The 12168-nt window shown below is 38.7% G+C and overlaps 2 non-coding genes across 2 annotated transcripts; one reads left to right on the forward strand and one right to left on the reverse strand.

The window, feature by feature from the left end:
• Positions 1-640: 640 nt before the first annotated feature.
• Positions 641-747, reverse strand: LOC121208960 (small nucleolar RNA R71). The gene has a single exon (XR_005904081.1). It is a non-coding gene; the product is annotated as a small nucleolar RNA R71 (small nucleolar RNA).
• An 11037-nt stretch (positions 748-11784) lies between these two features.
• Positions 11785-11891, forward strand: LOC121208691 (small nucleolar RNA R71). Its single transcript, XR_005903822.1, has one exon. It is a non-coding gene; the product is annotated as a small nucleolar RNA R71 (small nucleolar RNA).
• Positions 11892-12168: the final 277 nt, after the last annotated feature.

Raw genomic sequence — 12168 nt, forward strand, 5'->3', positions numbered from 1 at the left:
AGTACATTTATCATAATTAAGTGGAGTTGATTGCGCGCCTAGACATAGGGTGACAAGATTTTACCGGATTAGGGTGAAACGTAACAAGGGGATCCATAGATCGAGTTAATGCAACCTTAGAGTGTTAATTAGAGAAAAGTCTCGGTTATTCAATCTAGGGATTAGACGTTATTAGTCTTGAATAGGGATAATAACATAACTTAGGGACCTCTACAGAACAAGTTAAATGAATAAATCGTCCGATTCAGAGCTAGAATAACAAGTGCAGTCTAGGTGGATTTGTCCTTAGGTATTGCCTTAAGTCAATCGATTTTTCCCAAAAGCAATTCCCCAATTCTTTTCTCTGTGAGTTCTTTCTTTAGATAATTAGTTAATTAAAACAAAACCCCATAATTAGTTCTTAGTTTGATGGTTTGCAGGATGAGGATCCCAACGCTCATTTAGCCAACTTCTTAGAACTATTCGATACATTTAAAATTAATGGCGATTCTAATGATGCCATACGTCTTCGGTTGTTTCCTTTTTCATCGAAGAACAAAGCTAAACAGTGGTTGAACTCGTTACCACGAGGGTCAATTACTACTTGGGAACAAATGATCGAAAAATTTTTACTAAATATTTTCCGCCGGCTAAAATGGCTAAATTACGTAATGATATCTCTTCTTTTGTACAGATGGATTTAGAAACATTCTACGATGCATGGGAGAGATACAAGGACCTTTTGAGAAGATGCCCCCACCATGGGTTACCGCTTTGGCTCCTAGTACAAACATTTCACAATGGCCTGAATCCTTCGACTCGGCAAGTCATGAGGACAAAGCCAACGAAAACAGCCGATGTTTACAACGCCAATTCAATCACCATACTCTCTAATCAGGTAGAACTCTTAAATAAAAAGATTGATAGTTTTCTTAATTTTTCACAGGTTCACCCAGTAATGCAGTGCGAAACAAGTGGAGGTGGAACAAACCATTCGGAATACCAACCCTATGGCCACAATATGGATAACGAGCAATTAAACTACATGGGTAATAATCCTCGACCTCAAAATAATCCATATAGTAACACTTATAACGCAAGTTGGAGGAACCACACCAATTTCTTGTGGGGCGGTCAAGGAAATCAAAGACCACAACATCCTCCGGGCTACCAAAAACCACCCTACCAATAGGAAAAGAAGCCAAACCTTGAAGAAATGCTCTCAAAGTTTATATCAGTGTCAGAAACCCATTTTTAGAACACCGAGACAACACTTAAAAATCAACAACCGTCGATCCAAGGGCTCAAAACTCAGATAGGCCAGCTTTCCAAACTAATCTCTGAACGACCACAAGGTAGTTTGCCAAGTAATACCGAACCTAACCCAAGGGAACCTAATCCAAGGTAACTGCAAATACTTTTGAATTAAGACTTAACACTATTCAGATGATACAGCAATTTGTTCAGTTTGATGGTTGCAGGATGAAGATCCCAACACTCACTTAGCAAACTTTCTAGAATTTTGCGATACATTTAAAATCAATGGCATTTCTGATGATGTCATCTGTCTTCGTTTATTCCCTTTTTCATTGACGAACAAAGCTAAACAGTGGTTGAACTCGTTACCACGAGGGTCAATTACTACTTGGGAACAAATGACCGAAAAATTCTTACTAAAATATTTTTCGCAGACTAAAACGGCTAAATTACGTAATGATATCTCTTCCTTTGTGTAGATGGATTTAGAAACCTTCTAGATGCATGAGAGAGATACAAGGACTTACTGAGAAGGTGCCATCACTATGGGTTACCGCTTTGGCTCCAAGTTCAAACATTCCACAATGGTCTGAATCCTTCGACTCGGCAAATGGTTGGCGCAGCTGCTGGCGGAACCATTAATAATAAAACACCTAAAGATGCCTATGAGTTTATTGAGGAGATGTCACTAAATAACTATCAGTGGAAAGTCATGAGGACAAAGCCAACAGAAACAGTCGGTGTTTATAACTTCGATTCGGTCACCATGCTGTCAAATCAGGTAGAACTCTTGAATAAAAAGATTGATGGTTTTCTTAGTTCTTCACAGGTTCACCCAGTAATGCAGTGCGAATCAAGTAGCGGTGGAACAAGCCATTCGGAATACCAACCTTATGGCTATAACATGGATAACGAGCAACTAAACTACATGGGTAATAATCCTCGATCTTAAAACAATCCATTTAGTAACACTTACAATGCAGGTTGGAGGAACCATCCCAATTTTTCGTAGGGAAGCCAAGGAAATCAAAGACCACAACATCCTCCGGGTTTTCAGAAACCACCCTACCAATAAGAAAAGAAGCTGAACCTTGAAGAGATGCTCTCAAGGTTTATATCGGTGTTAGAAACTAGTTTCCAGAACACCGAGATAGCACTTAAGAATCAACAAGCATCGATCTAAGGGCTCAAAACTCAGATAAGCCAGCTATCCAAATTAGTTTCAGAAAGACCACTAAAGAGTTTACCTAGTAACACCCAATCAAAAGAGCATGTGGAAGCAGTTACACTAAGGAGTGGGAAAGTGTTAGCGGAAACTGAAAAGAAGCTAACAAAAGAAGCCGTGATAAGCGAAAGAGGGAAAGAAAAAATCAAAAATAGTGACAAATGGGTCTGAAAGAATATAAACCTCCGGTTTCGTACCCAGCAAAACTGAAAAAAGATCGCATTGATGTGCAATTCAGTAAGTTTCTTGAACTTTTTAAGCAATTACATATCAACTTACCTTTTGTTGAAGCCATCTCGCAGATGCCTACATACACAAAATTTTTGAAGGAGCTTCTAACAAATAAAAGGAAATTCGAGGACTTGTCTACAGTAGAACTCAACGAGGAGTGCTCAGCCATACTCCAAAACAAGTTGCCAACCAAACTGAAAGATCCAGGGAGTTTTACTATCCCTTGCTTAATTGGTAGTCTGAATGTTGAGAAAGCACTAGCTGATTTAGGCGCTAGCATTAATTTGATGCCATATAAAATGTTCAAACAACTTGGTCTTGGGGAACCTAAACCTAATAGGATGAGTCTTCAATTAGCCGATAGATCTGTTAAATATCCTAGGGGCATTATAGATGACGTACTCGTGAAAGTAGATAAATTCATATTTCATGTTGACTTTGTTGTGCTTGATATGGATGAAGATGTGGAAGTGCCCTTAATTTTAGGGCGCCCATTTTTAGCCACTGCTAGGGTTGTAATCGATGTGGGTGACGGTAAATTGGCACTTAGAGTAGGTGATGAGGAGATTATCTTTAAAATTTATGATGCTATGAGGTTTTCTAGGGAACATGATGATTTATGTTATTTTATTGATTGTATTGATCATACTACTTAAGACTCTTTTCAAGAAATTATATAAGAGGACACATTGGAACTGTATCTAGCTCAAGAAGAGGAGACAGATGATAAACCTAATGAGTACTCTTCAAGACAAGTAGAATATGAGGGCATTAAGCTAAACAATGAACTTAAGCAAAAACCCTCTATTGAAGAGCCTCCCAAACTAGAACTTAAACAATTACCAAACCACTTGGAGTACGTATTTCTTGGAAATAACTCTACATTACCAGTTATCATTTGCTTCTAACTTGTAACCCAAGGAGAAAGAGGAATTAATCCAAGTATTAAAAGAACATAAAAAGGCCATAGCTTGGAAACTTTCTGACATTAAAGGAATCAGCTTTTCTTTTTGCACCCACAAAATTTTGATGGACGATGAATACAAACCGTGTGTGCAAGCTCAAAGACGATTGAACCCCAACATGAAGGAAGTTGTAAAAGCTGGGGTAATTAAACTTCTAGATGCTAGGATTATTTATCCTATTTCTAACAGTTCTTGGGTAAGTCCAGTGTAGGTTTTCCCTAAGAAAGGCGGCATGACGGTTGTGACCAACGAGAAGAATGAATTAATTCCAACAAGGACAGTCCCAGGAAATGTTGGAAAGATCACTTCCCCTTGCCATTCATTGACCAAATGTTGGAAAGATTATCCAGGCACATGTACTACTGCTTTCTAGAAGGACTCTCAGGTTATTTACAAATCCCAATAGCTCCTGAAGATTAAGAAAATACGACATTCACATGCCCATATGGTACGTTCGCTTATCGTAGAATACCTTTTGGATTATGTAATGCTCCTGCCACTTTTCAGCTCTGTATGATAGCCATCTTCAACGAACTCGTGGAAGATATCATGGAAGTATTTATGGATGATTTCTCGGTATTCTGTAACTCTTTCCATCTCTGTCTTAAAAATTTAAAACGAGTTTTAATAAGATGTGAGGAAATGAACCTTGTGCTTAACTGGGAGAAATGCCACTTCATGGTTCAAGAAGGTATTGTATTAGGGCATAAAATTTCTAGTAGAAGGATTGAGGTGGACAAATCTGAAATAGAAACAATCAAAAAATTACTGCCTCCTATTTCGGTTAAGGCTATTAGAAGCTTTTTAGGACATGCTGGTTTTTATAAAAGATTTATTAAGGATTTTTCTAAAATAGCTAAGCCTTTGACTAAATTGCTAGAAGCATTCAATACTTTAAAGGAGTGCTTTAAAATACCTTTCAATTTCAATCAGGAGTGCTTAGAAGCATTCAATACTTTAAAGGATAAATTAATTAATGCTCCAATTATAATTGCACCTGATTGGAATTTACCATTTGAATAAATGTGTGATGCGAGTGACTTTGCAGTAGGTGCAGTACTGGGACAGCGGAGAGACAAGCATTTTCATCCTATCTATTATGCTAGAAAAACTTTGACTGCCGCATAAGAGAATTATACCATTACGGAAAAAGAGTTGCTAGCTGTGGTTTTTGCATTTGATAAATTTCGATCATATCTCATATTGTCTAAAGTTGTTGTGTACACTGACCATTCTGCCCTTCACTACCATTTAACTAAAACTGATGCAAAACCTCGACTCATTCGATGGATTCTCCTATTGCAGGAATTCGACTTGGAAATTAAGGATAAGAAAGGAGCTAAAAACCTCGCGGCTGATCATCTGTCCAGGCTTGAGAACTTCAATACCAGAGAACTAGATAAAGTTGAAATAACTGATTCATTCCCTAAAGAACAATTTTTCGCTATATCTGACTCTGAGGTACCTTGGTTTGCAGACATCGCGAATTTTTTAGCCGCTAACATTATCCCAAAAGGGTTAACACACCAGTAAAAGAAGCGATTCTTTAATGATGTGAAACATTACTTTTGGGACGACCCCTTTCTGTTTCGTAGATGTGCAGATCAAGTCATTAGAAGATGCTTTACAGGATCAGAAACATCAAAAATATTGGAACATTGCCATTCAGGGCCAACCGGAGGACATTATAGTGGAACTAAGACTGCACACAAAATACTTGAATTCGGTTTTTATTGGCCTTCGTTATTCAAAGACGCTAACAGGTACGTTACTTCATGTGACAAATGCCAACGGACAAGTAACATATCTAAACGTGATGAAATGCCTCAAAACTATATACTTTCATGTGAAATATTTGACATTTGGGGTATCGATTTCATGGCCCATTCTCTAGTTCATTTGGGAATAAATACAACTTAGTAGCAGTTGATTACATGTCCAAATGGGTGGAAGCCCAAGCTCTACCTGCTAATGATGCTAGAGTGGTAGTACGTTTCCTTAAGAAACTCTTCTCGAGATTCAGAACACCTAGAGCAATTATTAGTGACAGGGGCACACACTTTTATAATACCCAATTTGAAAAAACCCTTAAGAAATACGGAGTTCATCATAGAACAACCATCCCATACCATCCTCAAACTAATGGACAAGTTGAAGTAGCAAACCGAGAAATCAAACTGATCCTTGAAAAAACAGTAGAATCAAATAAAAAAGATTGGACAATGAAAGTAGATGATGCCTTATGGGCTTATAGAACTGCTTTTAAGACCCCCATAGGGACATCACCTTGCAGACTTGTTTATGGAAAAAGTTGTCATCTACCATTTCAACTAGAGCATAAAGCTTTTTGGTCTATCAAATTTCTAAACCTTAATCCCGAACTTGCAGGAAAAAGCAGGTTGATGCAGCTGAATTAGCTTGATGAGTGGCGAGCCAATGCATACGAAAATTCATGCCTATTCAAGGAAGCAACAAAGCGGCGCCATGACACTCGCTTAAAGCAATGAAAGCAATTTGAAGTTGGAGATCTTGTCTTACTATATAACTCAAGACTCAGATTGTTTCCTGGAAAACTCAAATCACGATGGTCAGGACCTTTTGTAATTCAATCTGTTCTTCCATATGTTATAATAGAGGTAAGTCACCCGTCATACGGTACTTTCAAAGTAAATGGACATCGTCTCAAACTTTTTAATGACGACAATTTTAAAAATGATGGAGAGGAGCTACGACTCCACAAACTGCCCTGAATAAACCAACAAGGTAACAGTCGAGCTTAGACTATAAACAAGCGCTTCTCGGGAGGCAACCCGAGTACTAACGATTTTAAATTATTTAAATTTCAAATTTTAAAAATCTAGGTCACTAACAGAGTATTTGAAGCATAGGTTCCCAAATCCACAAGGCCGATCACACGGTCGTGCTTATGGCCATGTGACCACCATAGACAGAAACACGACCGTGCGAGATGTCCGTGCAAAAACAGGGTAAAAGTTATCCTTCCCAACACGGGATGCGATAAGTGGCCACAGGCGTGTGACCTGGCCGTGGTCAAATCTGTCAAACGAACCTGTGGACCACACTGTCAGAATGACACGGGTAGGCGAAAACCTACACGACCGTGGGAGAATCGAACCACGCCAGACACGGCCTTACGACACGATCATGTAGCCACATGGCCTATACACACAGGCGTGCGAGAAGGTCGTGTGACGACATCACAATTCGCGACGAACACGGACGGGACACGAACCACACAGGCGTATGCACCAGTCGTGCCACTTAAAAAATTAGAATAATTATCTTATTTTATTTTTCTTTAAGATTAATTTGTTTTTAAGATTCAATTGGTTTCCTTTTAAAAATAGCTTACCTTCAGAGTCAAGGTTGCTATCCAGAGTTATCTCCAATACTCGATCTTGTCAATCCAAGAATATCATCCATTCTTAATACAGGAAGTTTCACTTCTCCCTCTATCTTCTTTTTGTACTTTAATATCTATCTTTGTACATTGAGGGCAATATACATCTCAAGTGTGGGGGGGGGGTATTCATGTCATTATTAGAAAAATCCCTGAATGATTACCTTGTTCTCTTGAAAAGCTCTCATATCATATTTAGGATAAATTTTAATTGATTTATGATTTTGATTGATATATCTTGAATACCCCCCACACTTAAGATGTACATTATCTTCAATGTACAAAGATAGATATTTTGAACATGGAAGTGTAAGTTCATAAGATAGGGAGAAAAGTGAAACTTCCTGAGTTCAAAATGGATGAAATTCCTGGATTAGCGAGAGCGAGTTGTTGGAAATAAAGTTGGAGGACAAACATGATTCTAAAGGACAAAAGGATAATTGGGGGACTAATTTGATAGTAATCATAAGATAAGCCGTGTTTAAAAACAAAAGAATATTAAAAAATTAATAAAATAAAAATAAAATAAGATAGATAATGCAATTTTTCTAGTGGTATGGCCGGTTCACACGCCCGTGTGGATCGTGTCTCACCCGTGTTTGTTGCGAAGTGAGATGTTGTCACACGGCCTTAGGGCACGCCCATGTGTCTAGGCCGTGTGGCTATATGATCATGTTACACGACCGTGTGCGATATGGTTCTCTTCTCCCACGGTCATGTAGCTCTGCGTATGCCCGTGTTGTTTTGACAGTGTTGTCCATGGGTGCTAGACACGGGCGTATCGCACGCCCATGTTCATTTGGCAGATTTGACCAAGGCCAGGTCGCACGCCCATGGCCACTTATCGTATCCCGTGTTGGGAAAGATAACTTTTACCCTGTTTTCACACGGCCCTATCGCACGGCCGTGTTTCCATTCGTGATTGTCACACGGGATGAAGCACGGCCATATGGAGTTGGGAACCTATGCTCAAAGATTCTGTTAGTGATCTAGATGTTTAAAAATTGAAATTTAAATAATTTAAAACCGTTAGTGCTCGGGTTACCTCCCGAGAAATGCTTGTTTATAGTCTAAGCTCGACTGTTACCTTGTTGGTTTATTTAGGGCGGTTTGTGGAGTCGTAGCTCCGCTCCATCATCTTTAAAATTCTCACCATTATAAAGTTTGAGACGATGTCCATTTACTTTGAAAGTACTGTGTGATGGGTGACTTACCTCGACTGTACTGAATGGGGAAATGCTAAGTACCGTAAGAAGGATTTCTTCATTGGGTGTGTGATCGATTGATTTCGTGATAGGTTTTAAATATTTATAATTAATTGTTCTTGAAACTAACTATTATCGTGATGTAGGCAAGTGTACCTATCGAATAGTAGTAAAGTTTTAGCAAGACCGGATTGTCGAACCCAAAGGAACTAAAAGTACTAGTAATGACTGTCTTTTTATTATTTAGCCTAGGAATAAAGAGGTTTTGTTTTTAACAAACTAATTATCTAAACTAAGAACTCACAGATAATACAATTAGGGAATTGCTTTTGGGAAAATCGATTGAATTAAGACAATACCTAAGGAAAAATCCACCTAGACTGCACTTGTTATTCTGGCTCCGAATCGGACGATTTATTCATTTAACTTATTCCGTAGAGATCCCTAAGTTATGTTATTATCCCTATTCAAGACTAATAACGTCTAATCCCTAGATTGAATAATTGATACCTTTCTCTAATTAATACCCTAGGGTTGCATTAACTCGATCTATGGATCCCCTTATTAGTTTTCACCCTAATCAGGCAAAATCTTGTCACCCTATGTCTAGGCGTGCAATAAACTCCGCTTAATTATGACAAATGTACTTTTATACAGGGTCCATTCCTCCTTTGAATAAGAGCTTATCTTGAATCAGTATTCTGGGATATCAAAACAAGAATTAAGAACACATAATTAAGAACAAGTTAAATATTTATCATACAATTCAGAAAATAATAACAAGATTCGTCTTAGGTTTCATTACCCTTAGGTATTTAGGGGTTTTAGTTCATAACTAAATAAGAAAACATCTTAGAATAAAAAAGAATACAAAACATAAAGAAAACCCAAAACTCCTGAAAGGGAAATTGAGGAGAGATCTTCAGTCTTGATGATGAATCTGGCTTCTGAGATGGATCAATCGGCTTTCTTGGAGAAATTCCTTACTCCCTATTCTGTGTGTCCCCTTTCTTCCTCCTCTAAGGTGTTTTTATAGGCTTTACAATGTCTAAGAGCACTCAAAATTAGCATTTCCCGAATTGGACTCAACTTGGGCTCGACAGGGACACGCCCGTGTGACACGTCCGTGTGCGATTACTTCAGGCCGTGCTCAAGCCTGGCAAATTGACACGGCCGTGTGGTCTGCCCGTGTGAGGAGGTCCAGGCCGTTTTAATTTCGTACTTTGGCCCATGTTCTCCATTTTGGCCCGTTTCTCGTTCCTTTCGCTCTCCTATGCTCTCCTAAGTATAAAACATGAAATTAAAGCATTAAGAGCATCGAATTCACTAATTCTAATGGGAAATCATCCATAAGATGCGTTAAACATGGGGTAATAATATGTATAAATTACGATTTATCAGTGTGGTAGTGACAATGTGAGGATTTGCCGCATCTAATAAGACTTTATCTCCAACCTTAAGTTGATTTGAGAAGATATTGAGCTCGTTCTGGTGTAGTTTTGGTTTATCGTGTGTCCTCGATTTATGCGACCACCATTCATCTAGCTCCTCAATTTTTAACCTTCGATCTTCATGAATAGGTCCTCTACTACTGCTTGAGAATGACTCATGTGCTTCCTTCAGACTCATTTCCTACAAAGTAGGTTGTACAATATTGTCAGTTTTAGTAGAATGGTTTAGACGATCACCTTCAATTTCAGATGTGGTGCCAAAATTGCGAGCTTGAAGGGTGATTGTTTCGTCTCCCACACGGAGTGTGAGTTCACCTGTGCCAACATCAATAATAGTTTTAGCAGTTGCTAAAAAGGGCCGTCCTAAAATCAAAGGAGTGTTGCTGTCCTCCTCTATGTCTAGAACAATGAAGTTAACGGGAAATATAAATTTATCGATTTTAACTAGCACATCTTCAATAATACCCCTAGGAAATATTATAGTTTTATCTGCTAATTGAATGCTCAACTTAGTCTATTTGGGTTTCCTAAGACCTAATTGTTTAAACATTTTGTAAGGCATGATGTTAATACTAGCCCCTAAATCAGCTAATGCATTATTAACATCTAAACTACCAATTAAGCAAGGAATCGTAAAACTTTCTGGATCTTTTAGTTTGTTGGGTAGTTTATTCTGTAAAATAGCTGAGCAAACTGCGTTTAGCTTCACATGTGACGCCTCGTCCAGCTTCTGTTTATTTTCTTAAAGCTCTGATAAACCGTAAATTATACATATTTTTACCCCATGTTTATTACATTTTATGGATGATTTCTCATTAGAATTGGTGAATTCGATGCTCCTAATGCTTTAATTTCATGTTTTATACTTAGGAGAGCATAAGAGAGCGAAAGGAGCAAAAAATGAGCCAAAAAGGGGCAAAACGGACCAAATCGAGAAGATGACACGGCCTAAGCCTTGCCACACGGGTAGCTCACACGCTCGTGTCTTTCGAGGGTGTCGACCAAGGCTTTCACGATTCACATGGCCTGGCCATTGACCCACATGGCCGTGTGCAATTTAACGGATCGAACACGGCCTAACAATCATGTCACACGACTGTGGCACACGGGTGTGTCCTTACCGAGCCCAAGTTAAGTCCAATTCGGAAAAGGCCACTTTTGAAGGCTTCTAGGCATTCCAAAGCCTATAAATACACCTTAGAAGAGGAGAAAAGAGGACACGGAGAATAGGGGAGTAAGGAATTACTCCAAGGAAGCCAATTGATCCATCTCAGAGGCCGGATTCATCATCAACGACTCCTTCTTCATCTTGAATATTAATTGCGTTAAGTTGTTCCCTTGGGTTAGGTTCAGTATTACTTGACAAGCTACCTTGTGATCGTTCGGAGATTAGTTTGGACAGCTAGCCTATCTGAGTTTCAAACCTTGGATTGATGCTTGTTGATTCTTAAGTGCTGTCTTGGTATTTTAAAAACGAGTTTCTGACACCGATATAAACTTTAAGAGCATCTCTTCAATGTTTGGCTTCTTTTCCTGTTGGCAGGGAGGTTGTTGGCAGCTTGGAGGTGGTCTCTAATTTCCTTGACCTCCCCATGAGAAATTTGGGTGGTTCTTCCAATATGCATTGTAAGTGTTACTATATGGATTGTTTTGAGATCGAGGATTATTACCCATATAATTTAATTTCTCATTATCCATATTGTGGCCATAAGGTTGGTATTCTGAATTGCTTGATCCACCTCTACTTGCTTCACACTGTATTACTGGGTGAACTTGTGAAGAACTAAGAAAACCATCAATCTTTTTATTTAGAAGTTCTACCTAGTTTGACAACATAGTAACCAAATCAACATTATAAACGCCTGCTGTTTTAGTTGGCTTAGTCCTCATGACTTGCCACTGATAGTTATTCAGTGACATCTCTTCAATAAACTTATAGGCATTTTTAGGTGTTTTATTATTGAGGGTTCCGCCAGCAGCTGCGTCAACCATTTGTCGAGTCGAAAGATTCAGGCCATTATGGAATGTTTGAACTTGTAGCCAAAGCGGTAACCTATGGTGAGGGTACCTTCTCAAAAGGTCCTTGTATCTCTCCCATGCATCGTAGAGTGTTTCTAAGTCTATCTGCACAAACGAAGAGATATCATTACGTAATTTGGCTGTTTTAGCCGACGAAAAATATTTTAGTAAAAATTTTTTGGTCATCTATTCCCAAGTAGTAATTGACCCTCGTGGCAACGAGTTCAACCACTGTTTAGCTTTGTTCCTCAATGAAAAGGGAAACAACCGAAGACATATGGCATCATCAGAAATGCCATTGATTTTAAATGTATCGCATAGTTCCAAAAAGTTTGCTAAGTGAGCGTTGGGATCTTCATCCTGCAAACCATCAAACTGAACAAACTATTGTAGCATTTGAATTGTGTTAGGTTTC

Source organism: Gossypium hirsutum, chromosome A10 (assembly GCF_007990345.1).
Source record: "Gossypium hirsutum isolate 1008001.06 chromosome A10, Gossypium_hirsutum_v2.1, whole genome shotgun sequence".
Classification (NCBI taxonomy): Eukaryota; Viridiplantae; Streptophyta; class Magnoliopsida; order Malvales; family Malvaceae; genus Gossypium; species Gossypium hirsutum.